General features: G+C 45.5%; 1 non-coding gene and 1 pseudogene across 1 annotated transcript; both read right to left on the bottom strand.

Moving 5' to 3' along the window:
• The window catches only part of LOC106605256 (protein PTHB1-like), a 106,824-nt pseudogene extending 83,148 nt beyond the window's left edge, over positions 1-23,676 (bottom strand).
• Positions 23,677-25,627: 1,951 nt separating this feature from the next.
• On the bottom strand, positions 25,628-25,699 carry trnap-agg (transfer RNA proline (anticodon AGG)). The gene has a single exon. It is a non-coding gene; the product is annotated as a tRNA-Pro (tRNA).
• Between the last annotated feature and the right edge of the window lie 87 nt (positions 25,700-25,786).

Here is a 25,786-nt window from a genome sequence, read left to right as displayed (position 1 = left end):
AACCACACAATACATTATTTACCATTCATTTCTATTGGGTACAAAACAATATAAAACACAACCAAAACTAACTGCAAATCCATTTGTAGAATCACAAGCTTGATTGTGTACTAGGAATATGGGATCAAATACAACAATTTCAGACCCCACTGTATGTTAAAGTTTATAACTTTGGTTTTACTGGGCTATGACCCATAAGATTCTATCTTCTCTGCTCAGCTGTTCCTCTCGTCTAGTCAGGTCAGGGTAGATCCACCCAGAGGAGAGTGTATGGTATGAAACAGGAACACTATAGTCGGGGGGCTGAAGAGGAAAAAGCTGAAAGATTCTACAGCATTCGGAGGCCCTCCGAATTCTCAGACCCCCACAGTTGATTCCATCTGACCCCCACCTCACCACTACCCCCTGAACTCGCCTAACCCTACACTCTATCAGAGGGTTAAAAAAAAGAGAGAGAAGAGAAAGAGAAAGAGAGAGATATAGACAAAACTATCGTTAAGGTTACTGAAACCAGGGGTTAAGGAGAGAAGGGTGTCTGTGGTCCGGTGACAGCCTGTTAGTCCTCCCCATGGTATCAGCAGTGGACTCATCATGTACTACATGGCTGTATGAATTATTAAAAACACACACACATACACAGCATCATTTTTCATCACTGTTTGTGTTGTAAATAATTGTTGTAAATTGCGGTGTGATTATGGCCATTACGCTGCGATGACATTTAGTACTACAGTCTACCACTCCCTTATCTGTTTTGATTGGCCAGCTGTAAGACATTGTGAAATAATTTCCTCTCAGGGATTTGGGTGGATTTCTCATGGTGATAACCATAACAACTGGTGATCATTAATAATAACAAACCTGGCATATGGGCTTCATAGAGTGTGTGTGTACGCAAGTAAGCCTGTGGGTGAGAGAGGGTAACGCTCAGCGGAGTGAGAGAGAGAATGAAGGCTTCACGTATGTCCTATGTAGAATGTGTTCTGTAAGGTTGCGTGGAGGACGAGTGTGTAACTGTGTGTGCTATGCAAATGTATGTGTTTGATCTGGGAGGAGCCAGAGAGAGGCTCATCTAGTTGGTGCTGACAGAAGGGCTGTTTAGAATGGAGCCAACAGAGCAGAGCTACAGGGAGAGACACACAGGGACACTGATCCATGGAGCTCCATCTGAGTGCTTCCACCCCTCCCTTTCCCCTCTCCTCCTTCCATCCCCAGGTAAAGGCCTACAGGGGTCTCTGTTACCTTATCAGATCAGTGGAATCTGAGCACACACTGTGTGTTTAAGTGTATCGGCGTAAAATTACCATCAACTTTGGGGTCCATTTCAGATAAGTCAATTGAAGAGATGAGTGTGAATTCATGAATGGAAAAACGACTAACTTCTTCTTTTGTTAAATGTGGGGGTCGGCATTTGAATTTTATTTCCTAAATTGACAGAATGGAAATGGTCCAATCCTGGTAACCGTACACAACCACCTAATTCATGGCAACACCAACACACCAAACACAGCAGCAGCGGGTGCCATGGTAACGAGTGGGGGGTGTACTAACGGGAAGTTAGCGAGCCTGACAGCCACGGGGGAACAGGAGAGCTGGGTGGCCTACTTCAACGCCACATCCTGGTATACCAGCAGCATGTTGTTATGGTTACTGACCAGGGTGTTGGTGGTGCCTTCAGACACTGGGAAGAGAAGGAGGGGTCAGAGGTTAGATACAGTCACAGGAGACACATGAAACCTAATGAAAAGTGCTTTATAAATACAATCCTTCCATCCATCAGTCATCAATGGGTTGTCGATTTACTCCGAGTTGCTTTGGCAGGCCAGTCCATAAATGACGACAAACCTTAAATGAATATTTAACAGTTTAGAAAGCAAAAATATCTCAAAAGTCATTACAAATGAATTAAACAAGGCCTAGTTCTGGGGCGAGGATGTGTCTTTGAGGTAGAAGATTAATTTGTGAGAACACACATGGTTAAACCCCGGATTGACCTGAAATGGTCTAGCATGAAAACGCCTTTTGGTTTGGCCACACACACACACGAGCATTTAGCGTGACTGCCACCGCGGGAGATCTGAGAGGCACACGCAACACACGCCTAGCCAACCTCATTGGGATAGAGGGCAGGGGCGGGCAAGGCCAAAATGACAGACACAGTTTATATATGACTCCCTCCATCCACTACATATAGCGCCATTTGTTTTTTTCTCCTCTTTTGCTCCCCCTGGTTCGTTCTGTTCTGCCACTGTGGCCAGGCACTGTATTAATAGCAGTGTATCAGACAGACATATGGCAATGGTTTCCCTGAACACACCTTACCCTGAGGTGTGTGTGTGGGTGTGTGTGTGTGTGTGTACACTAATTATAAGTGATTATTATCAATGCTGGGGTTAAGTGGCTGTATTATCACTAGAGGGAAAAATAGAGGATGCGAGAAAGAGAGAGGGGGCAAAGAAACGAGGGAGAGAGAGAAAAGGAGAACACAAGCCAAAAAAGGCAGCTGCATAGCGGAGGGCCAGAGGGGAAAACCTGTGAAATATTGAGAGCGGGCTGGTAAACCGCTAAAGTTCCAGCCAAAACAATGTGAAAGTCAGCAGCCCGGAAAGTTCCTCTCCCTCTCTCTGTATTGAAAACCAAACCGCAGCAGATTACAATAGCGGGAAGCCATTTGCCATACTATCCGGGTGGCTGCTGGTTGTGTAACCAGAGAAAACTATCGGGGACTGTGATCGATGTCACCTGGGATCCTGGCCTTTACAGAGGAACGATGCAAATGGAATGGGAATAGTGTGGTGTAAGATTGTGTGTGTGTGTGTGTGTGTGTGTGTGTGTGTGTGTGTGTGTGTGTGTGTGTGTGTGTGTGTATACCAGAGGGAATGGTGCTCACAGGTCAAACACACCTCTATGAGGAATAGCAGGTGCCTCTGGTTTAAAAAACATTTTTTTTCAATATCTCTCTAAAACACTCTGCTTCTTCTCTTCCTCCTCATCCCTCTCTCATTGCTTTCCTCCCTCCTTTCTCTCAACTATTTCCCTCCTCTCCCTCCCTCCCGCTATCCTTCCCTTGCCATCCCTCTCTCCATGTATATACAGGTAACTGCCAAAATAAAGGAAACACTTGAGTAAATGAGGGATACAAAGCATATTGAAAGCAGGCGCTTCAACACAGGTTTGGTTCCTGAGTTAATTAAGAGATTAACATCCCATCATGCCTAGGGTCATGTATAAAAATGCCCAGTTGCCCATTATTTTGGCTACCATGGCTAGAAGAGATCTCAGTGACTTTGAAAGAGAGGTCTCAAAGGAGCACAGGGGGCTTAAAGGGTCTGTGTGTGTCTCTTAGTCACCAGATCTCAACTCAACTGAACACTTATGGGAGATTCTGGAGCACCACTTGAGACTGTTTTCCACCACCATCAACAAAACATCAAATAATGGAATTTCTTGTGGAAGAATGGTGTCGCATCCCTCCAACAGAGTTCCAGACACTTGTAGAATCTATACCAAGGTGCATTCAATCGGTTCTGTTCAGCTCATGGTGGCCCCAACGCCCTATTAATACACTTATGTTAGGGTTTCCTTTATTTTGGCAGTTACCTGTAATTGAGCTCAGCTGGAGAGAGGTGTGTTGGCTGGAACCCATTAGTGGGCCCTGCGATAGTGGGATTAACATGGAACACGCAGACCCCTGATCCACAGGGCATTCCGCCAGTAGAACATGCTGTGTGTGTGCATGTGCTTATGCAGGTGACGGTGCTGTGTGTTGCATGTTCGAGGTGCTACATATGCTAAATATGGATTCGATTAAAGCGTGCCTTGCTCTGTGACATTTCCTACTTCCTCTGGTTGGAGTGGTATGTTGGGAGTCAGTCAGGACAGACAGATGCACTGTGTAGAGCTGTACTCCGGTCCCTCATTAAACCCAACCCAGGAGCCGAGAGACTCCCTATCAGATGAACCTGAGCTCACAGACAAACACTCATTCTGCTACCGACACACACTCTGGACAGGCATGGGGAATGTCTTATCACCACTAGAAATATTTGTTAGACCAGTATCCACATGGCAGACCTAAAACAAAGACTGGATAGAAGAGTCAGCAATAATATTCATCAATTATATGGAGGATGGATATCTGCTATGTCCTACAATATGCCCTACAATATGTCCTACAAATAATGTGTCTGATATCAAGCAGTTATTAAGCTTCTGATATCAAGCAGTATGTTATGTGAGGAAGCAGCTAGGGCTGTACCATTACCTGAGGGATAGGGGAGGAAGCACTAGGGCTGTACCATTACCTGAGGGATAGGGGAGGAAGCACTAGGGCTGTACCATTACCTGAGGAGTAGGGGAGGAAGCAGCTGGGGTTGTACCATTACCTGAGGGATAGGGGAGGAAGCACTAGGGCTCTACCATTACCTGAGGAGTAGGGGAGGAAGCACTAGGGCTGTACCATTACCTGAGGAGTAGGGGAGGAAGCACTAGGGCTGTACCATTACCTGAGGAGTAGGGAAGGAAGCACTAGGGCTGTACCATTACCTGAGGAGTAGGGGAGGAAGCACTAGGGCTGTACCATTACCTGAGGAGTAGGGGAGGAAGCACTAGGGCTGTACCATTACCTGAGGAGTAGGGGAGGAAGCACTAGGGCTGTACCACTACCTGAGGAGTAGGGGAGGAAGCACTAGGGCTGTACCATTACCTGAGGAGTAGGGGAGGAAGCACTAGGGCTCTACCATTACCTGAGGAGTAGGGGAGGAAGCACTAGGGCTCTACCATTACCTGAGGAGTAGGGGAGGAAGCACTAGGGCTGTACCATTACCTGAGGAGTATGGGAGGAAGCACTAGGGCTCTACCATTACCTGAGGAGTAGGGGAGGAAGCACTAGGGCTGTACCATTACCTGAGGAGTAGGGGAGGAAGCACTAGGGCTCTACCATTACCTGAGGAGTAGGGGAGGAAGCACTAGGGCTGTACCATTACCTGAGGAGTAGGGGAGGAAGCACTAGGGCTCTACCATTACCTGAGGGATAGGGGAGGAAGCATAAGCATAAGGCCTCTACCATTACCTGAGGGATAGGGGAGGAAGCATAAGCATAAGGGCTCTACCATTACCTGAGGAGTAGGGGAGGAAGCAGCTCGGGTTGTACTCGTTTCCATGAAGCGGATATGTCCGTTGTCTTTGAGACAGTATAGATTCCTCTTGCCGCAAACAAAGATGGAGGACGAGGACGGAGAGAAGGAGGGGACACTGAGGTCCAAGGCCAGCTCCCCCAGGACCAGGATCCAGTCAGCCTGAGGGGGTAACACACACAGGGTTTTACACACACACACACACACACTTTTCTCTTCTCACCATCTCTTCCCTGCAGTTTTGCTATGCTGCTCAGCATCCTGTCTGGTCTCTGTGTCTGTGGCCACCGCCAGCGTCTCATACCTGGGTTAGGAACACTTCAGTTTAGACACACAAGGTTCTCAGTGGTAACACTTCAGTTTAGATACACAATGTTCTCAGTGGTAACACTTCAGTTTAGACACACAATGTTCTCAGTGGTAACACTTCAGTTTAGATACACAATGTTCTCAGTGGTAACACTTCAGTTTAGACACACAATGTTCTCAGTGGTAACACTTCAGTTTAGACACACAATGTTCTCAGTGGTAACACTTCAGTTTAGATACACAATGTTCTCAGTCTTTGCTTGGTAAAGGTCCGCCTTATCTCAGCTCACTGGTCACCATAACAGCACCCACCCGTAGCACTCGCTCCAGCAGGTATATTTCACTGGTCACCCCAAAAGCCAACAACTCCTTTGGCCGCCTTTCCTTCCAGTTCTCTGCTGCCAATGACTGGAACGAATTGCAAAAAAATAAATAAAAAAATATTATTTTTGTAAACTTTTTTTATTTATTTTTTTATTTTATTTTTTAAATCGCTGAAGCTGGAGACTCATATCTCCCTCACTAACTTTAAACATCAGCTATCTGAGCAGCTAACTGATCTCTGCAGCTGTACATAGCCCCCATTTACTTTTCTGCTATTTTGCACACCAGTATTTCTACTTGTACATCATCATCTGCACATCTATCACTCCAGTGTTAATTTGCTAAATTGTAATTACTTCGCTACCATGGCCTATTTATTGCCTTACCTCCTCATGCCATTTGCACACACTGTATATAGACTTTCTTTTTTTCTATTGTGTTATTGACTGTACGCTTGTTTATTCCATGTGTAACTGTGTTGTTATTTGTGCCACACTGCTTTGCTTTATCTTGGCCAGGTCGCAGTTGTAAATGAGAACTTGTTCTCAACTAGCTTACCTGGTTAAATAAAGGTGAAATAAAAACATACATTTTTTAAATGTAGTAACACTTCAGTTTAGACACACAATGTTCTCAGTGGTAACACTTCAGTTTAGACACACAATGTTCTCAGTGGTAACACTTCAGTTTAGATACACAATGTTCTCAGTGGTAACACTTCAGTTTAGACACACAATGTTCTCAGTGGTAACACTTCAGTTTAGACACACAATGTTCTCAGTGGTAACACTTCAGTTTAGACACACAATGTTCTCAGTGGTAACACTTCAGTTTAGACACACAATGTTCTCAGTGGTAACACTTCAGTTTAGATACACAATGTTCTGTGGTAACACTTCAGTTTAGATACACAATGTTCTCAGTGGTAACACTTCAGAAATACTTCAGCTGGACCCTCTGTCAGAAGCCCCACTGTCATAACAGACATCCATCTGTGTTATGACAACTAAAGTTTGTGCCACAAACCATTATTCAGGTACGCTAGTTTCATGCTTTTATGTTCTCAAACAATGTCTTTATTAATAGCAGTATCATGACACTGATCTGGAGTCAGCCTACAGTAGTCTAGCATTATGGCATTAATACAATCTGATTTCCAGTAAAAAGCTGGAACTGGCTATAGTAGCTACAGACATCTCACACACGCTCAGTCACCTGGCTCCTCGGGAGGGAGAAGGAAAAGCTGCTAAGAATCAGATAATTATATGAAGAGAAATCAGAACCTGCTAATAAGTCCTGATGTTTATGGAGCTGGAAACGACAGGAGACTATTTGCTCTGTCAGGGAGAAAGTATTTTTCTCTCTCGCTCTCTGAGAAAAGAATGAAGGGATGAACATGTCCAAAGACAACAGCAAGCAGTGCCAATTGGAAGGTGGAGGAAGAGGAAACGGGACCTATTTTGCCATTACTAGTTGCAGAGGGATTCAAATAGAGGACACTCCTGACAAATGCACAACGAATAAGTGCACTTTGGTTTGCATTCATACATTACTTTTGATCAGCTATAAGAAATCTGAAGGCCTCAATCCTAAATGGATGGGAGAGTTTGGCACCATCTAGCCAAGGCCTTTTAAGGGCGGAGTACTATGGTCAGGTCTGTTGGTGAATGAGCTAGTGTGAATGAGACCTAACACATAGAATCACAAAGAGTGTGTGTGTGTGTGTGTGTGTGTGTGTGTGTGTGTGTGTGTGTGTGCCTGCCGCGTGCGTGAGCGATGATAGAGTCCAAACCTTGAAGAAATGATTCACCAGCATGCACACCGGTTGTAAATGGTGAGCACACACACATTCAGAGTTCCACAGCTCAGGCCAGCCCAGCGGAGCAGGGAGGGTGTGTGTGTGTGTGTGTGTGTTTACATGAGTATAAATATGTGCATAATATGCATGCATGGTTTTGTGTGTACAAAATGTATGATCATGTGTGCGCATGAACATACTACCAACACACACCCCACGAGCCTCACCTTTAACCAGTTCAACCCACACAAACCCAGTCAACCTCTCCAGGTTGGATAGAGTCTCTCCGTGTCTCAGACAGCCCAGAGACACACAGAGTGAGTGTGTGAAGCTGTTACATGGACGATAGATGAAGTGCGGGGATGTGTGTGTGCGTGTGTGTGTGTGTGTGTGTGTCACTCAGCAGCCAGCGTGGGACGTCTACAGCCAGAGGAAACAGCCCAGTCATTTATACGAAAGAGGATATCTACCCAATACTGCCCTGATACACAAACACAAAATCACATTCATTAACCCTCAAGCGGAGAGAAAATCAACATTACTGGCTAAACAAACCGAGGGAGCGGAACAGTTCTCTAGCTGACTGATATTAGGCAGTACATGACACTCAGAGCAAGGCTATTTCTAACGAACATGCAGGATTTTCATTACCAAAATGTAGCTCTCTTCGTATCTACAGTTTTCATGACTTTTGATTGTAGATTTGATCAGAAAGTGGGATTCTAGCCACAGAGACCAAGTCTAGACACATCCAAAAGTTAACTGGGGACATAGAGCACTTCATCCTGGGCAGAATTATTTTTATTTGAATTCATATATACAGTCTGAGAATTGAAGAGAGGGAGGAGGGTCAGCGTTTCCGCAGTGATATCTCATCTGGGGAAGCTCTTGATATCGGAGAAATCTGGGATAACAAACAGCTGGAAGGCCGGGTTTCACACACCGTAACACACACACACACACACACACACACACACACACACACACACACACACACACACACACACACACACACACACACACACACACACACACTCTTCGGCCTTTCCCCAATTTCCATCTGGTTTTAGCAGTAGCGTTAAAAAGGAAAATCCCAGAGTGTGTTTGTAGAGGAAGGTAACTGTGATTATTGTGGAGGGGCGATGATCGGCCAAAGTAGAGGAAAATAAAGACAGGGCTTACATGGGGAGCTGTGGCGATCAATGAGTGGAAATTTCATTAGGACGTGAAAATGTTAACTTAGCACCGGGAATAACCAGACTCAGCTGTGGCAATAGGGCCCGATACACCCAATCTGCAGTATCCCCTATGTACACACACACACACACACACACACACACACACACACACACACACACACACACACAACACTCTCCCCTATTATTTAAAGATGGTGCAGTGGTTTGTGGCGTTAGGAGGACTAGAAAATGGCCTCCCATCTGCTGCACCACAGATGTATTTAAAGATCTAGTGTGGAGTAGCAGGCAGGCAGACAGCCTTCAGAGGCAAAGAGTACACTTCTTCACTCACTCACTTTTTCATTCACTTACTTACTTTCCCCTGTGTGTGTGTATTTGCTTTGCAGAATATGCGTGTGTTTTGCAGCCTATGTGTATGTTTTGCAGGGTGTGTGTTTTGCAGTGTGTGTACCTGTAGCTCTCCACCTGTCGTGCTGAGGACACAGTGAGGAAGATGTCAGTGCGGGAGCAGTAACACAGAGGACCAGGCAGGAGGAAGCCAGGGAGAAAACGGCCAACTGCGTTTTAAAAAGGCAAACGTTACATGAGCGTTGAATAAACGTTAATTCAACACATAGGCTTAGGACATTAACACATGACAACCTGGTGGAATCATACTGGCATCACAGAAAAGTACACACAATGACAGAACATAGCCCTGAATGCTGCCTGACTAAATGACTTGTAGAATTGTATACGTTCTGTGGAAAAATGTATGCAGCCTACAGTTCTGCTTGACTTGTTGGGGTGGCTCTGCTATGTTGTAGTGGTGGGTTAGCTGCTCTGCTATGTTGTATTGTAGTGGTGCGTTAGCTGCTCTGCTATGTTGTATTGTAGTGGTGGGTTAGCTGCTCTGCTATGTTGTAGTAGTGGGTTAGCTGCTCTGCTATATTGTATTGTAGTGGTGGGTTAGCTGCTCTGCTATGTTGTAGTAGTGGGTTAGCTGCTCTGCTATGTTGTATTGTAGTGGTGGGTTAGCTGCTCTGCTATGTTGTAGTAGTGGGTTAGCTGCTCTGCTATGTTGTATTCTAGTGGTGGGTTAGCTGCTCTGCTATGTTGTAGTAGTGGGTTAGCTGCTCTGCTATGTTGTATTGTAGTAGTGGGTTAGCTGCTCTGCTATGTTGTAGTAGTGGGTTAGCTGCTCTGCTATGTTGTATTGTAGTGGTGGGTTAGCTGCTCTGCTATGTTGTAGTAGTGGGTTAGCTGCTCTGCTATGTTGTAGTAGTGGGTTAGCTGCTCTGCTATGTTGTATTGTAGTGGTGGGTTAGCTGCTCTGCTATGTTGTAGTAGTGGGTTAGCTGCTCTGCTATGTTGTATTGTAGTGGTGGGTTAGCTGCTCTGCTATGTTGTATTGTAGTGGTGGGTTAGCTGCTCTGCTATGTTGTAGTAGTGGGTTAGCTGCTCTGCTATGTTGTAGTAGTGGGTTAGCTGCTCTGCTATGTTGTATTGTAGTGGGTTAGCTGCTCTGCTATGTTGTATTGTAGTGGGTTAGCTGCTCTGCTATGTTGTATTGTAGTGGTGGGTTAGCTGCTCTGCTATGTTGTAGTAGTGGGTTAGCTGCTCTGCTATGTTGTATTGTAGTGGTGGGTTAGCTGCTCTGCTATGTTGTAGTGGTGGGTTAGCTGCTCTGCTATGTTGTACTGTAGTGGGTTAGCTGCTCTGCTATGTTGTACTGTAGTGGGTTAGCTGCTCTGCTATGTTGTACTGTAGTGGTGGGTTAGCTGCTCTGCTATGTTGTATTGTAGTGGTGGGTTAGCTGCTCTGCTATGTTGTATTGTAGTGGTGGGTTAGCTGCTCTGCTATGTTGTAGTAGTGGGTTAGCTGCTCTGCTATGTTGTAGTAGTGGGTTAGCTGCTCTGCTATGTTGTATTGTAGTGGGTTAGCTGCTCTGCTATGTTGTATTGTAGTGGGTTAGCTGCTCTGCTATGTTGTATTGTAGTGGTGGGTTAGCTGCTCTGCTATGTTGTAGTAGTGGGTTAGCTGCTCTGCTATGTTGTATTGTAGTGGTGGGTTAGCTGCTCTGCTATGTTGTAGTGGTGGGTTAGCTGCTCTGCTATGTTGTAGTAGTGGGTTAGCTGCTCTGCTATGTTGTACTGTAGTGGGTTAGCTGCTCTGCTATGTTGTACTGTAGTGGTGGGTTAGCTGCTCTGCTATGTTGTAGTAGTGGGTTAGCTGCTCTGCTATGTTGTAGTAGTGGGTTAGCTGCTCTGCTATGTTGTAGTAGTGGGTTAGCTGCTCTGCTATGTTGTAGTAGTGGGTTAGCTGCTCTGCTATGTTGTATTGTAGTGGTGGGTTAGCTTCTCTGCTATGTTGTATTGTAGTGGTGGGTTAGCTGCTCTGCTATGTTGTAGTAGTGGGTTAGCTGCTCTGCTATGTTGTATTGTAGTGGTGGGTTAGCTGCTCTGCTATATTGTATTGTAGTGGTGGGTTAGCTGCTCTGCTATGTTGTATTGTAATGGTGGGTTAGCTGCTCTGCTATGTTGTATTGTAGTAGTGGGTTAGCTGCTCTGCTATGTTGTAGTAGTGGGTTAGCTGCTCTGCTATGTTGTATTGTAGTGGTGGGTTAGCTGCTCTGCTATGTTGTAGTAGTGGGTTAGCTGCTCTGCTATGTTGTATTGTAGTGGTGGGTTAGCTGCTCTGCTATGTTGTAGTGGTGGGTTAGCTGCTCTGCTATGTTGTAGTGGTGGGTTAGCTGCTCTGCTATGTTGTAGTAGTGGGTTAGCTGCTCTGCTATGTTGTACTGTAGTGGGTTAGCTGCTCTGCTATGTTGTACTGTAGTGGTGGGTTAGCTGCTCTGCTATGTTGTAGTAGTGGGTTAGCTGCTCTGCTATGTTGTAGTAGTGGGTTAGCTGCTCTGCTATGTTGTAGTAGTGGGTTAGCTGCTCTGCTATGTTGTAGTAGTGGGTTAGCTGCTCTGCTATGTTGTATTGTAGTGGTGGGTTAGCTGCTCTGCTATGTTGTATTGTAGTGGTGGGTTAGCTGCTCTGCTATGTTGTAGTAGTGGGTTAGCTGCTCTGCTATGTTGTATTGTAGTGGTGGGTTAGCTGCTCTGCTATATTGTATTGTAGTGGTGGGTTAGCTGCTCTGCTATGTTGTATTGTAATGGTGGGTTAGCTGCTCTGCTATGTTGTATTGTAGTGGTGGGTTAGCTGCTCTGCTATGTTGTAGTAGTGGGTTAGCTGCTCTGCTTTGTTGTATTGTAGTGGTGGGTTAGCTGCTCTGCTATGTTGTGTCGTAGTGGTGGGTTAGCTGCTCTGCTATGTTGTGTCGTAGTGGTGGGTTAGCTGCTCTGCTATGTTGTGTCGTAGTGGTGGGTAACTGCTCTGCTATGTTGTGTCGTAGTGGTGGGTTAGCTGCTCTGCTATGTTGTGTCGTAGTGGTGGGTTAGCTGCTCTGCTATGTTGTGTCGTAGTGGTGGGTTAGCTGCTCTGCTATGTTGTGTCGTAGTGGTGGGTTAGCTGCTCTGCTATGTTGTGTCGTAGTGGTGGGTTAGCTGCTCTGCTATGTTGTGTCGTAGTGGTGGGTTAGCTGCTCTGCTATGTTGTGTCGTAGTGGTGGGTTAGCTGCTCTGCTATGTTGTGTCGTAGTGGTGGGTTAGCTGCTCTGCTATGTTGTGTCGTAGTGGTGGGTTAGCTGCTCTGCTATGTTGTGTCGTAGTGGTGGGTTAGCTGCTCTGCTATGTTGTGTCGTAGTGGTGGGTTAGCTGCTCTGCTATGTTGTGTCGTAGTGGTGGGTTAGCTGCTCTGCTATGTTGTGTCGTAGTGGTGGGTTAGCTGCTCTGCTATGTTGTGTCGTAGTGGTGGGTTAGCTGCTCTGCTATGTTGTGTTGTAGTGGTGGGTTAGCTGCTCTGCTATGTTGTGTTGTAGTGGTGGGTTAGCTGCTCTGCTCATTTGTCTCCTGCTGAATCTGATATGTCCATTAACACCTCTCGGACTGAGCAGGCCTGTTCACAGCAGCCTTACACAGCTTTAGGTCTGCGTTTGTGTGTGGAGTACTTGGAATGGCCCACTGAGTTTTATGGCAGAGAAAATCTGAGATGGCTGAGTACACACACACACACACACACACACACACACACACACACACACACACACACACACACACACACACACACACACACACAACACAGAGTGGCTGTGAGAGCAGAGAACTATAATTAGGCCTCTACACGCTATTAAAAATCACACTCACATCAACGAGGGGTCAGGGAGTACCACCTGCAGAGCAGATACACAATAATAAACACGTTTGGGTGTGCTTCACCAGCTATTCTGGTCATCCCCCTTTGGTGAACAGGGCTCAGGGTGGGAGGTCAGTAAAACACTGAAGGACAAGGCCACTCACACAATTACCTCGCCCTGTGTGTGTGAGTGTATGCACACGTGCGTATGCACACGTATGGTGTGTGTGCATGTATGTGTGTGTCTTCTCTCACGCTTGTGAGTGGGTCTACGCCCATACTAAATATATCAAAAACGGCTCTTCTAGCGCTATAAAACATTAGTCCAGCACGTCTACCCTTAGCAGAGACATAAAGAGGAAACCAGCCCATACTAATAGCATTAATAGAACATGCTGTTACACAGGTTGAGCCCAAGGACAAAGCACAGAGGCTGGCAGGACAGAGCAGAGCAGTGCAGTGGTTCTTTGGGCCTGGGTTCTGGGTGGAGTTGGGCTGAAGTGTGGGCCAGGTGCTGCTTAGAATGGCCTACGCTGTTTGAGTGTGTGTGGCCCGATTCTGACCCAAACCCAGACTAGCCATTAGGGCGGTATTACTACAACACCGCTATTACAGCGCCTACAGTCATTCCATGGTCAGGAACTATTATGGGTGCTCACATTTAGAGCAAGGTCCTACACACACTAATTTCAGATGAATACACTCACTCAGATGACAAGTGTGTACGGTGGTGTGTAGGAGCTGATTCCACAGGCTGTGCTGCACCCTGGTGGTGGTGTGTGGTAGTGTAACCCTGGAGCAGGACCCTCTTGTCCTCTGTTTTATAGGAACCTCATTGTAATCCACTCTCTCCCTACACTGACAGGAGAGGGACACAACTATACTGAAAGTGTGTGAGAGAGAGAGAGAGCGAGAGAGACTCAGAGAGTAAGAAAGAGAAGGAGAGAAATGGAAAGGGAGGAGGGACAGAGAGAAAAAAAGATGGCGCCGGAGGGTAGGGCTGCCGTCTTATTGGCTCTTAACCAACCATGCTATTTTGTTCGTTTTTTCACATTGTTCGTAACTTGTTTTGTACATAATGCTGCTGCTACCGTCTCTTATGACCGAAAAGAGCTTCTGGACATCAGAACTGGGATTACTCACCTCAAATTTGACTAGGAGTTTTTCTTCAATGAGTCGGACGTGAGGGAAATACTACAGACAACCGACCAGGCCTAGATCCCCGTGATTCGCTGGAAAAGGAAACGTAGGTTTCGCGGAAAGAGATCAGGATGCCTTGTGAGGATCAGGTGACGAGTGGCTAATCTGCCCTTGCCTTCCGTTCTTCTAGCTAACGTTCAATCGCTGGAAAATAAATGGGACGTACTGAAAGCACATATATCCTACCAACGGGACATTAAAAACTGTAAATCTTATGTTTTACCGAGTCGTGGCTGAACGACGACATCAAGAACATACAGCTCGCAGGTTATACACTCCATCGGCGGGACAGAACAGCAGCCTTTGGTAAGACACGGGGCGGGGGCCTATGCATATTTGTAAACAATAGCTGGTGCACGATATCTAAGGAAGTCTCAGGGTTTTGCTCGCCTGAGGTAGAGTATCTCATGATAAACTGTAGACCACACTATCTGTATTTTTCGTACATACCACCACAGACCGAGGCTGGCACTAAAACCGCACTCAGTGAGCTGTATTCCGCCAGAAGCAAACAGGAAAACTCTCATCCAGAGGCAGCGCTCCGAGTGGCCGGGGACTTTAATGCAGGGAAACTTAAATTAGTTTTACCTAATTTCTATCAGCATGTTAAATGCGCAACCAGAGGGAAAAAAATCTAGACCACCTTCAGTCAACACACAGAGACGCGTACAAAGCTCTCCCTCGGCCTCCATTTGGCAAATCTTACCATAACTCTATCCTCCTGATTCCTGTTTACAAGCAAAAATTAAAGGAGGAAGCACCAGTGACCACTATACGAAAGTGGTCAGATGAAGCAGATGCTAAACTACAGGATTGTTTTGCTAGCACAGACCAGAAAATGTTCCGGGATTCTTCCGATAGAATTGAGGAGTACACCACATCAGTCACTGGCTTTATCAATAAGTGCATCGAGGACGTCGTCCCCACAGTGACTGTACGTACATACCCCAACCAGAAGCCATGGATTACAGGCAACATCCACACTGAGCTAAAGAGTAGAGCTGCCGCTTTCAAGGAGCGGGAATCTAACCCGGAAACTTATAAGAAATCTCGCTATGCCCTCCGATGAACCATCAAACAGGCAAAACATCAATACAATACTAAGATTGAATCGTACTACACCGGCTACGATGCTCGTCAGATGTGGCAGGGCTTGCAAACTATTACAGACTACAAAGGGAAGCACTGCCAAGAGCTGCCCAGTGACACGAGCCTACCAGACAAGCTAAATAACTTCTATGCTCGGTTCGAGGCAAGTAACACTGAAACATGCATGAGAGCATCAGTTGTTCCAGACAACCGTGTGATCATCCTCTCCGCAGTCGATGTGAGTAAGACCTTTAAACAGGTCAACATTCACACGGCCGCTGGGCCAGGCGGATTACCAGGATGTGTACTCCGAGCATGCGCTGACCAACTGGGAAGTGTCTTCACTGACATTTTCAACCTCTCCCTGTCTGAGTGTGTAATACCAACATGTTTCAAGCAGACCACCATAGTCCCTGTGCCCAGAAACACTAAGGTAACCTGACTAAATGACTACCGACCCGTAGCACTCACATCTGTAGCCATGAAATGCTTTGAAAGGCTGGTCATGGCTCACATCAACACCATAATCCCAAAAACCCTAGACCAACTCCAATTTGCATTCCTCACCAACAGATCCACATATGATGCAATCTCTATTGCACTCCACACTGCCCTCTCTCACCTGGACAAAAGGAACACCTATGTGAGAATGCTATTCAGTGCCCTCAAAGCTCATCACTAACCTAAGGATCCTGGGACTAAACACCTCCCTCTGCAACTGGATCCTGGACATCCTGTCTGGCCCCCCCAGGTGGTAAGGGTAGGTAACAACACATCCGCCACGTTGATCCTCAACACGGGGGCCCCTCAGGGGTGCATGCTCAGTCCCATCCTGAACTCCCTGTTCACTCACGACTGCACGGCCAGGCACGTTTCTAACACCATCATTAAGTTTGTTGATGTCACAACGGCCTGATCACCGACAACAATGAGAGCCTATAGGGAGGAGGTCAGAGACCTGACAGTGTGGTGCAAGGACAACAAACTCTCCCTCAACGTGATCAAGACAAAGGAGATGATTGTGGACTAAAGAAAAAGGAGGACTCTCTCATTGACAGGGCTGTAGTGGAGCAGGTTGACAGCTTCAAGTTCCTTGGCATCCACACCGCCAACAAACTACATGGTCCAAGCACACCAAGACAGTCGTGAAGAGGGCACGACAAAACCTATTCCCCCTCAGGAGACTGAAAAGATTTGGCATGGGTTTTACAGCTGCACCATCGAGAGCATCCTGACTGCTCGGCTTCCGACCGCAAGGCACTACAGAGGGTAGTGCGTACGGCCCAGTACATCACTGGGGCCAAGCTTCCTGCCATCCAGGACCTCTATACCAGGCGGTGTCAGAGGAAGGCCCTAAAAATTGTCAAAGACTCCAGCCACCCTAGTCATAGACGGTTCTCCTCTGCTACTGCACGGTAAGTGATACCGGAGCACCAAGTCTAGGTCCAAGAGGCTTCTAAACAGCTTCTACTCCCAAGGCATAAGACTCCTGAATAGCTATTCAAATGGCTACCCAGACTATTTACATTGCCCCCCCCCCATGCTGCTGCTACTCTCTGTTATTATCTATGCATAGCCACTTTAATAACTCTACCTACATGTACATAATTACCTCGACACCGGTGCCCCCCGCACATTGACACATTGACTCTGTACTGGTAGCCCCTGTACAAAGCCCTGCTATTGTTATTTACTGCTGCTCTTTAATTATTTGTTATTCTTACCTCTTACTTTTTTAGGGATTTTCTTACAACTGCATTGTTGGTTAAGGGCTTGTGAGTAAGCACTGTAAAATGTGATTTGATCTAATAGAGAAAGGATGTGAGAGAGAGAGAAGTGAATGGGAGTGTGTGTGTGTGTGTGTGTGTGTGTGTGTGTGTGTGTGTGTGTTTGCGCAAATGGAAACTGGCATGAATGAAGGAGTCCATAAAGTGTTGGAAGTCTATGAAACGAAGGAAGGTGAATAAGAGTTCAGGGGTTAATGAGGAATGTTAGAATGCCAGGGGGAGAGAGAGGGAGAGAGGATGGGGGAAGAAATCATCCCTCAAGAGAAATATATGTATTTGGAAAAAAGGAGGAGAAAGCCCTCGACTCTGCAGCATCCAAGAAAAGCAACGACTCCCATCCTAAACATGTCCTCTATAACAGTAACCAACACAGCTCCAAGTCTCCTCACACACGTGCACGCGCACACACAAACCAGTGTTAAACTGAAGCCCTTTTAGACATGAGAAGGCCAATAATAAAACAAGGGATATATTGTTGAGGTGTGTGTGTGTGTGTGTGTGTGTGTGTGTGTGTGTGTGTGTGTGTGTGTGTGTGTGTGTGTGTGTGTGTGTGTGTGTGTGTGTGTGTGTGTGTGTGTGTGTGTGTGTGTGTGTGTGTGTGTGTGTTCCAGGGAGCACGTGTTTGGATAAGTGTGCTCTCCCATTAATGAATTGCCTGTTGTCTCTTGTCTGGGGCTTGGTCCAGATTTCAGCAGTGTGTTCCTGGCAGGCTAAAAAGAGAGCTTCTGTGGTTGACCTGACACAACCTTTGAAGGACACACAGAACCTAACTTACTACACATACAAATACACCCACACGGGTGCACATGCATCCACACACCCATGCACACACTGATCCAGTCACTGCCATCCAAATAAACCTGCACCAGAACGCCAAGGGTTCCCCTCCACACAGAATGAATCATATTCTACAATTATAGCTCTGTGGTCATTAGAAATTAAAGGGCAGTGAATTAATCCAAAGAATTAACAAAATGTGTGTGGTTTGTAACTAAACTGTCAATGCCTATCTGTTACATGTGAGGTGTTTGAGCTGCTCATGTGATGTGTTACCTGTGACCCCTCCGAAGGTTCCAGAAGTCATGTTGCAGGCGGTCCTCTGGAGGTTGTGCTCATAGACCCGCTTGAGCTGGTACTGAACCCAATGCTCCACATTACCAGCAGTACCTATGGTAGAGAAAGAGAGACAGAGAGAGACATTAAAGCGAGGTAGAGAGAAATAGAGGGAGAGGGCGCGCGAGAGAGAGACCCTCCATATTAATATTTATTGTCACATATCATTGCTATGTCCTATGGTTAAATCTGCAGAGAGAGAACTAGACGAATGGGAGCAAACTGCCATAGTATCAAATCAAATTTGTCACACGCTTCATAAACAACAGATGTAGACTAACATTGAAATGGTTACTCACGGGCCCTTCCCAACAATGCAGAGAGAAAAATATAGAAAAAATAATAACACGAAGAATAAATACACAATGAGTAACAATAATTTGGCTATATACAGTACACGGAGCACCAGTAACGAGACAATTTGCAGGGGTATGAGTTATTTGAGGTAGATATGTACATATAGGTAGGGGTAGGCAACACGATAAATAGTAAAGTTGCAGCAGCATATGCGATGAGTCAAAAGAGTTAGTGCAAAGAGGGTAATGCAGATAGTTAACCAAATAGCTACACGGACTATTTAGTAGTGTTATGGCTTGGGGGGTTAGAAGCTGTTCAGGGTCCTGTTGGTTCCAGCCTTGAAAGCGGCAGCCCTGGCCTTTAGCTCAGTGCGGAAGTTGCCTGTAATCCATGACTTTTGGTTGGGATATGTACAGTACATACCGTCACTGTGGGGACGACGTGCTAAATGTGATAAACTCCTCAATGGTATCAGATGAATCCAGGAACATATTTCAGTCTGTAGTAGTCCACATCTGGGTGCAACACAGCCAGATGAAGCAGATCTGAACACCTGCAGAGAACTTTATTCAATTACTGCGAAGAACAGATGTCCAAAATCGCCAATGAAAACATACAGGACAATACTGGCATAAGAGTATATCAGTATAGATATAATGAAGTATATCCTAATGGTAAAGGTTAGGATTAGGGGGGTAGTCAAACCTGGCCCTAAATTTGTATTCTGGGGGCAACTGCTACTTCAAGCACAAGTTGTGAACGGATAAATATAATACAATATGCATAGGAAAAAGTGACAAATCTGTTTGATGTAAATCTATGGTTAAAACATGTGTTCTACAGCTTTGCGGAGGAACACGTCTGTCGTCAACCCTGCTGTAATGTTTACGGAGGAAAAACAACTAAAAACGAAGCCTGGGTGATTTCTTCTTTACTCAAAACCACAGCGCCCACTGTCGATGAGAACACATTTCACCATCTCCCGCCCCACTGCTCTAGAGACAAAATTTACAATGTGTTTCTCTGTTTAGGGAACACTCAATGGTCATTCAAAATGCTAACCGAAACCAGCTTCCCCAAAACATACACTAACATAAAACGTCAGCAAACAGATGAAGGAATCCTTTGACTCATACATCCCTTTTGTGTGTGAAACTTTTGGAAAATGCCTGGCTTTTCCAGGAAGCCTGTCTCTCCAGGAGGTCCCTGTGCACCCAGGAATGGACCACCGTGATGACATATCCCAACATTCCAGTCTTCCCTCACCATTCCATTCCTCCCTTTCTCTCCATCTTTCTCCTCCTATCCCCCTCTTACTTGAATAGTTTTGGCCATGGGAAGAGCAGAGGGGGCAATGGCGGTTTCAGTCTAGCGCTTGACATTTTTTGTTCAAAATATTTGAGTATTTACTCAACCTGTATTTGGCAAGTTAAAGTGCTTAAGAACAAATTTCCTTTAACAACATCTTGAAATGGGACCCTGGGGTATCTCCAGCTATGTGCTGGTAACTTGGTGGTTAGCCTAAAGTAGTGGAGCCAGCCAATTTTGAGACTAGATGGTTGATATGGTATGATAAATCACATGGAGAGAGCCGAACTCATGACATGGTGGTCAGGATTTACTGGAAGCAGATTAAGACAAGAACAAAGTTGAAGACAATGCCAAAGGTTCATGAACTCCATTGATGTCTACTCAGTGGATAACCGAACAGCATGACAGCAACTACCTCTTGACTTTGTGGTACAGGGTCAGGAGTTCACAACAAGGTCAGCAAGGTCATGTGATCAGGAAAAACCCTTGGCCCTTGAAGCTAATGTGTGTTTAGGACTGGGTGGGAAGCAACAGGAAAAGCCATTGTCTCCCAACACATGACATCATCATTCCTGTGCAACTCTAGTCCTTCGGTGCAGTGATGTAGGACAATGAGAGTAGAGAGTTCCATTCGTGACGTGGTACTTTAAGATTGTAAGTAGGGCTATGTTGAGTTAACGCCATGATTGCCCATTTGACCTGCAATTCCAGGCCACACTTCTGAGTGCCAGAATACCAGAGAGGGGGGAGGAGAAAAGGCATTATTAACACAATGACTGAGTGACCTTTATTTAACTAGGCAAGTCAGTTAAGAACAAATTCTTATTTACAATGACGGCCTACACTGGCCAAACCTGGACGACGTTGGGCCAGTTGGGCGCCGCCCTATGGGACTCCCAATCATGGCCGGTTGTGATACAGCCTGGAATGCTTACAGTCAGTGATAACATCATAAGCATACATCCCAGAGCAGTAGCTGGGTGTAGCATACTATTTGAGCAGCAGGTGCGTGTAGCATACTATTTGAGCAGCAGGTGCGTGTAGCATACTATTTGAGCAGCAGGTGCGTGTAGCATACTATTTGAGCAGCAGGTGCGTGTAACATACTATTTGAGCAGCAGGTGCGTGTAGCATACTATTTGAGCAGCAGGTGCGTGTAACATACTATTTGAGCAGCAGGTGCGTGTAACATACTATTTGAGCAGCAGGTGCGTGTAGCATACTATTTGAGCAGCAGGTGCGTGTAGCATACTATTTGAGCAGCAGGTGCGTGTAGCATACTATTTGAGCAGCAGGTGCGTGTAGCATACTATTTGAGCAGCAGGTGCGTGTAGCATACTATTTGAGCAGCAGGTGCGTGTAGCATTCTATTTGAGCAGTAGGAGGGTGTGACCTGGTACTTACGAGACAAACTTGCCCACTTCAACCTGGATGACGGGGTCTCTGAGCTGCACCTCCAGTAGCTGGCTGTGGGCCGGGCTGGGCTCTCCAGGCTTGGCAGGGTGGGGGGGAGAAGACCCGCAGCATGCCCATGTAGCTGCCCACCACTATCTTATCTACAGGAGAGAGGACATACACACTGTATACTTCTTCAGCTTAGACGTTATGGTATGGTCTCATATTGCTCCCTTCGTTGTACAAAACATTAAGAACACCTGTTCTTTCCATGACAGACTGACCAGGTGAATCCAGGTGAAAGCTATGATCCCTTCTTGATGTCACTTGTTAAATCCACTTCAAATAAGTGTAGATTTTATTTATTTTATTTTTATTTATTTCACCTTTATTTAACCAGGTAGGCAAGTTGAGAACAAGTTCTCATTTACAATTGCGACCTGGCCAAGATAAAGCAAAGCAGTTCGACAACATACAAAAACACAGAGTTACACATGAAGTAAAACAACATACAATCAATGATACAGTAGGAAAAATAAGACTATATACAATGTGAGCAAATGATGTGAGATAAGGGAGGTAAAGGCAAAAAAGGCCATGGTGGCAGAGTAAATAAAGTATAGCAAGTAAAACACTGGAAATGGTAGATTTGTTATTTGAAGAAAGTTCAAAGTTAAAACATAAATAATATGGTGCAAAGGAGCAAAATAAATAAAATAAATAAATACAGTAGGGGAAGAGGTAGTAGTTTGGGCTAAATTAGAGATGGGCTATGTACAGGTGCAGTGATCTGGGAGCTGCTCTGATAGCTGGTGCTTAAAGCTAGTGAGGGAGATAAGTGTTTCCAGTTTCAGAGATTTTTGTAGTTCGTTCCAGTCATTGGCAGCAGAGAACTGGAAGGAGAGACGACCAAAGGAGGAGTTGGCTTTAGGGGTGACCAGAGAGATATACCTGCTGGAGCGCGTGCTACAGGTGGGTGCTGCTATGGTGACCAGTGAGCGAAGATAAGGGGGGACTTTACCTAGCAGGGTCTTGTAGATGACCTGGAGCCAATGTGTTTGGCGACGATTATGAAGCGAAGGCCAGCCAACGAGAGCGTACAGGTCACAGTGGTGGGTAGTATATGGGGCTTTGGTGACAAAACGGATGGCACTGTGATAGACTGCATCCAGCTTGTTGAGTAGGGTATTGGAGGCTATTTTGTAAATGACATCGCCGAAGTCGAGGATTGGTAAGATGGTCAGTTTTACGAGGGTAAGTTTGGCAGCATGAGTGAAGGATGCTTTGTTGCGAAATAGGAAGCCAATTCTAGATTTAACTTTGGATTGGAGATGATTGATGTGAGTCTGGAAGGAGAGTTTACAGTCTAACCAGACACCTAGGTATTTGTAGTTGTCCACAAATTCTAAGTCAGAACCGTCCAGAGAAGTGATGCTGGACAGGCGGGCAGGTGCAGGCAGCGATCGGTTGAAGAGCATGCATTTAGTTTTACTTGTATTTAGGAGCAGTTGGAGACCACGGAAGGAGAGTTGTATGGCATTGAAGCTCGTCTGGAGGGTTGTTAACACAGTGTCCAAAGAAGGGCCAGAAGTATACAGAATGGTGTCGTCTGCGTAGAGGTGGATCAGAGATTCACCAGCAGCAAGAGCGACATCATTGATGTATACAGAGAAAAGAGTTGGCCCAAGAATTGAACCCTGTGGTACCCCCCATAGAGACTGCCAGAGGTCCGGACAGCAGGCCCTCCGATTTGACACACTGAAGGGGAGGAGACAGTTTAAAGAAGGATTTTTAAGCCTTGACACAATTGAGACATCAATTGTGTATGTGTGAATGGGCAAGACAAAATATTTAAGTGCCTTTGAACAGGATATGGTAGTAGGTGCCAGGCACACTGGTTTGTGTCAAGAACTGCAATACTGCTGGGTTTTTCATACTCAACAGTTTCCTGTGTGTATCAAGAATAGTCCACCACCCAAAGGACACCCAGCCAACGAGACAACTCTGGCAAGCATTGGACTCAACATGGGCCAGCATCTCAGTGGAATGCTTTCGACACCTTGTAGAGTCCATGCTCCGATGAATTGAGACTGTTCTGAAGGCAAAGAGAGGGGTGCAACTCAATATTAGGAAGGTGTTCTTAATGTTTTGTACACTCAGTGTACGTGCTTTGTATCGAGAGGGAAAATTGTATGTTTTAAACATGGTAATAAAGATCCAGGAAGTCACGTCAATCAGACAATGAACAAATCTGATTTGTGCATGTAAATAAGACTATGGTACCAGGGGCACTTTCACTCTCATTGTTTGTTTTTGGGTCTATTAGTGAACAGTGTCTTTGTAGTGCAGAGTGCAGTCAGACACACCACAACCCCACATGTTCTCACCATGTCCGCTGCCGCTGTTGTCCACATCTCCGACACACAGGCATCCCTGGTCAAACTCATCTCCCTCGCCCAGCACCGCGGCCCACCAATCACGCGCCTTGAACAGAGACATGCTACTGCAGAACAGACAGACAGACAGACAGACAGACAGACAGAGAGATAAACACTGAGGGTCATATCGCCGCTCTAGTGGACACCATAAAACTGCTTGTCAGTCTTCCACACGTAACTGACACTCTTCATAATGGACAGGTGAAAGCAATATGGCTGATACCTGCTGTTTGTCTATCCCACTTGGGACCAAGTGGAAGGATGAAACGATTGGAAGAGTTGGCTTTAATTTATTCCACCTAGTCTCCTATATGGCATGATCTTTCTAAGCCTACTTGAACTCACTCTAAGCGTAATGGGTGCCAGCCTCAGATTTGTAGTGCTTTATCAAGCTAGCGTGTGTGTCTGGTAATTCACTGATCATCTGCTTTTATTGCAGGGGATTAGCGCCTACCTCTTACAGTAGACCTATATTAGGCTACATGCTGATGTTTCTTTGACTCCAGGACCCAGAGGGAGGTTTGGACAGTGGTCGGTGTGACACAGACCGTAAGACTGTTACACTAGCCAATGACAGCTGAGTCACATGACCAGGGATTGTATCAGGGCGTGGGCCAAGCAGCTTTCCTCATTGTCAACTGCTGAGCAGGTGGAATGGACAGCTAACCCATAGAGAGAATCCCTACTTCCCCCTCCCTCTACACCAAGACCATATATAACCATTAAAATGATAGCCCTATTATTACAATTTTGAAAGACTACACAAGTGGAATATATGCCTATAGCCTTATACCACCTGCCTACTTGACTCTATCACTGCCAAGACCTTTCAGCTGCCCCTTTTCATCTACTTGACAGACAGCAAAGCACAGCCAACATTCTGCAATCAACCACATAATTCAACATTATCCAGGTGTGCCATGCATATCAGCAGAGCTCCGACTGCATTTCATTAGAGGTGAATAGAATGATTTCCACATAACTAGCTAGATCTAACCTTAGTATCTAGCTAGCAACATCAACATGCATCATCTGTTGATAAAACTACCTAGGTAACGTTAGTAGGGGTTGCGGGCAAGCATTGTCCATGTGTTGAACAATTGTTATAAACACAAACTAAACTGGACGATGTGCATAATTCTCTATAGGTAACAGGAGGTAGCAAGCTAGCCTGCCAGGAAACACCTCGAGCTAAGTTAGTTAACGTTAGCTGACTAATTAGCGCTGGCTGTGCTTGTGCCTGGCTTGGAGGCTAACAAGCGTCTAGTTTCAACATTCCAGCGACATATGCTAATTAGAAACGTGCCTATTTTACCTCTAACAAGACGAGCCTGTCTGTGGTTCGCAGTTCAGATAAAAATCACATTTTGGGTGTGCCTCATCAACTTGCTTGAAGCCATCTCCGTTGTCATAGCAGTGACACTAACGATAGACTCCAGTACTTGTGCGCATGATCAGAAATGCAACAACCTCACAGATTTATGGGAAACTGAGTTTTTATTCTACAGACGTTCTTGTCTGGTGCACGAGACTACAGACGTTCAGGTAAACGGAGGTTAAATGATCTCAATCTAATCACATGCGATTGCACATTAAAAATGTCACTCAACATTTTTTATAATGACCGTTAATTGCATATATATATATATATATACACACACACACATACGTTTGAGGTATATTTCTTATTTCTCGTGTTTTTTTCTAGTTTTACATTATTGCATTGTTGGGTTTTGAGTTTGCAAGAAAGGAATTTCGCTGTACTTGAGCATGTGACATTTAAACTTGAGGATAATATAGCAATTGAATGGCACATCCAATCTTATTCTTTGGAATGAAAGCTGTATTATAACCATAGACTTGCAACCAATTTCTCAATAATCTGCCTTGTGCATATTGGAACTAACTCAGTGATTTCTTGTAGATCCTTAATGTTTTACACGTTAGTGTTTTTATTGCACTGTTATCAAAATAACTTGTCAGTCATTCAGTTTCGTATTTTAGTAAAAGTCGGGCTCGTCCGGGATTTGAACCCGGGACCTCTCGCACCCTAAGCGAGAATCATACCCCTAGACCAACGAGCCAGATGAATATAATAGAAAACAGTCCAGGACAAGTATGCCACGTAAGTATGGCTTTACCAGACGAATCTTTTGTAACTAACTGCAGTG

Source organism: Salmo salar, chromosome ssa05 (assembly GCF_905237065.1).
Source record: "Salmo salar chromosome ssa05, Ssal_v3.1, whole genome shotgun sequence".
Taxonomy (NCBI): domain Eukaryota; kingdom Metazoa; phylum Chordata; class Actinopteri; order Salmoniformes; family Salmonidae; genus Salmo; species Salmo salar.
This window is presented reverse-complemented; position numbering and strand designations above follow the sequence as displayed.